This window comes from Mustela lutreola, chromosome 1 (assembly GCF_030435805.1).
Source record: "Mustela lutreola isolate mMusLut2 chromosome 1, mMusLut2.pri, whole genome shotgun sequence".
NCBI lineage: Eukaryota > Metazoa > Chordata > Mammalia > Carnivora > Mustelidae > Mustela > Mustela lutreola.
Window position 1 is genome coordinate 134858566 of NC_081290.1, and position 3223 is coordinate 134861788.

At 38.2% G+C, this 3223-nt stretch overlaps 1 pseudogene; it reads right to left on the reverse strand.

Annotated features, from left to right (window-relative positions):
* Window positions 1–935: 935 nt before the first annotated feature.
* On the reverse strand, window positions 936–1752 carry LOC131819849 (protein FAM204A-like; annotated as a pseudogene).
* Between the last annotated feature and the right edge of the window lie 1471 nt (window positions 1753–3223).

The following is a 3223-nucleotide window of genomic DNA, read 5'->3' on the forward strand; positions in this document are numbered from 1 at the left end:
ACCAGTATATTTCTCTTTCTAGTCATTCAACATTGGAGCCTCAACTATATAATAAACTGTAAACAATGACGTTAGGATTCTCTAAGACACTATGCCCCTCCCCGATCTCCGTTTTTTCAAAAAGCTGTAAAAATTAAAAAATTAAAATCTACCTCTGACAATCATCCATCCAAATATCCAAAAGCTCACTTGGAAAATTAAAGAAGAAAAAAGACTAAATGCACTCCCCATTTCCAAAAGTCCTTTGCAATGATGTGATAGCACAACTCTAACTTATTCTCTCAGGACCTGAGGCCTGAAATGGTTATTTCCTTAGAAACAAACACAGAACTGCACCAATTTGCTACAGGGACACTGAGCATTTACAGATTTTACCTACCATTTCTTTTCTTCTCACTTCAGGTCCTCTTGTCATGCTCCTCTGAGATTTAATCACCTACACAACAAAAACCTGATGTTCGTCTCCTACTTCCTTGGAGCTATAATTTTAGTTTCTTTGTTATCTGCAGCATTTATCTTTTCTAGCCCATCAAATTTAGCCAAAATAATTTCTTTCGCTCTTTAGGAAATTACACTTTTCCTTTCTGATCACGTCCTAACGCAAAGCAGTCGGAAGGATGCATTATTCTACCATGTTACTGTGACAAATTTTATTTCCTTTTCTCTCAGACCATGAGTTTCTTATGGAATCTTATTTGTCCTCCGTGTATATGATATTGGCCATGTTTGGACTGGATTAGGGGACTTGTTTACAAAACATTTTCTTCAAATGTGGGATCTCTGTGCTTTCCAGCAGTTTTCTGGGACCTAGGGTTGCAAACTTTTTTTTTTTTAAGACTGAAAAGATTTAATAATCAACTCCCAAACTTTATGCTTATTTTCCCAATTTCCACTAGTTTCCTGACATAGTTAACCTAAGCAGGAAAATCTTTCAGTAAATTGAGCAGTTGAAGACTCAAGCAAAAACCCAAGTCAAGACTGAAATGTCTTGAGGAACTGTAGCAAGTTACATATATCCCATGTTGCTCTTGGTTTCTCTTCTTTGCTTCAAACCCCCATGCAAGCTTCTTCTTTTTTTCGGGCAACCTGTGAATTTTCAGCATCCTTTTTGACTTTTGCAAAGTTGTGGCAGGCAGCTTCCTTAGCAATTTTTACACCAAGCTCTCGAGTAGCTAGCTGGTTGCTGAGTTCCTCAGCCTTCTTGATATTCCACTGTTCCACAGCCTGGTCTATGCTCTTTTCAAGACCCAACTTGTCCATTTTTTTTCTTTTTAACAGGGGCTCAAACCTATCATTGATTCCAAAATACTGAGTAAGCTCCTTCCACTGGGTTTCACTTGAGGTCTGTTCACTATGAGACTCTGCTTCATTCTTCAATTTACCTTTCCTGGAGCGTTTTCTTTTCTTCCTTCTGAATCCCGAAGTTGAAGTTGAAGTTTTTCTGTTCAGAATGTTTTTTATGCAATTCTTGAAATTTACGCCATGTATTTAAGGAAATTCCGGAGGGCACTCTTTGTATGCATTTACATTTGCCTCTGCCCCAGGTTTTGGTCTATCAGTTTGGAAATCTGAGATCTCTGTTTTTGTAATGGCCATCTTCGTTATCTTCCTGTAAGTTAAGTCCAGAGTTCTCTAATGGGGCTTCATCTTCAGAATTCAACTCAACATCACTTTCATTTAGGGAAGGAGGTAGCAGCCCACTCCACATCTTTTCTTCCATCAGGAGCCTGCCACCCGGCAGCCATCTTAAGACCCCGCCAACACCTAGGGTTGCAAACTTTAAGCACCTGGAAATCTTCCACAGGCCTTGAGATCAGAGCCATGACTTATCAGGAGCCCTACAATGTGTCAGGCTCTATACACGAATGATCTTTATTCCTGACCACGATCCTACAGAAGTACTCTTTCTTGCCTTTAACAGGAAGGAAGACAGAGGATCAGGAAAATTAAAGGACTTGCCCAAAGTATCACCTAGTCAAATCTGGTCTGCTTTACTCTAAAGCTGATTTCATGCTACATCACCCTGTCCGGTTACCTACAACTATTCCCTTGGTATTTCCTCCCACTGTATAATATCGGTCCTATCCATCAACTCTGAAAACACAGCGAAATCTGCATTCTAAGACAGTGATTTCAAACTTGAGTACATCAGAATTATTTGGCATGCAGATTAAACATGCAGGCTTTTGAGCTCTCTCTTCCAGAAATTCTGGCTTAGTGTTTTAGAGTGGGGCATACTAACAACTATGTCATGTGATTATAATACAGATGGTCTGCAAATCTTACTTTGAGAAACACAGACTTAGTTTCTATTTATACCTCCACCGGATAACACCTAAGCTTGCTTGCCTCACATTAAAATGTCTCCCTTTCTCTGTTAAGCCACAGAGTTTGGGATTTTGCTTAATTTTGTTTTTTGTTTGATGGATGGCATATTTTATTTATTGCAACCTTAATGACATGTCACAATGTGGATCAAAATTAAGGTATTCACCCTAATTTTTATGTAAGTCCATTACATAGATCTTGAGTATTCAATATCTTTTTCTTTTCACTAATTTTTTTATTCTGTTTTTTTTCTCCAACTCTCTTATCAATAACTTTCTCCTTTCCATGTTTGGGTTCACTCATGTAAACAGGGAACCTACTATTGCTGTCATTTAGTTAGTAGGGCAATTAAGGACATTAATTAAGTACCCTTAAACTCTACTATACTAGACTCTGTGAGAAGTTGTGAGAAAGGAAAGGCTAGTAGATCCACTCCCACAGAAATACCAATTCAATCTGATGGGAGTAATTTTTTTAAAAAGCCCACATGTGTTTATATTACATACAGAAAATGCTGTCTCTATGTCCTGCCTTCAGGTTTATGCCAACTTGCAGTTAAAAACCATTGTCAAGAATGTGAGCAGTATTTGTATTTAGCCTCTCACTTTTATGCTAACTCTTATTTAGATATAATGTACCAATTATTTGGGGACTCTCCCTTAAAAATTTAAGTAAATTTGGATTGAACAATCAATATTATGGCCTGTAAAGTTCAGAAACCTCCTTTCTGTGATTTCTGCAAATTCTTAACCTTATTTCCTTGGGCTCTATCTCAGAAGTGAAGCTCAGTCCCATTCCACAAAACATCTGATCCCCAAATTTTCAGAACATGACAAGCTTTCTGAGGACTGTAGGCAAAATGGGGGGAGGGGGATTTTAGACCATGTACCTCACA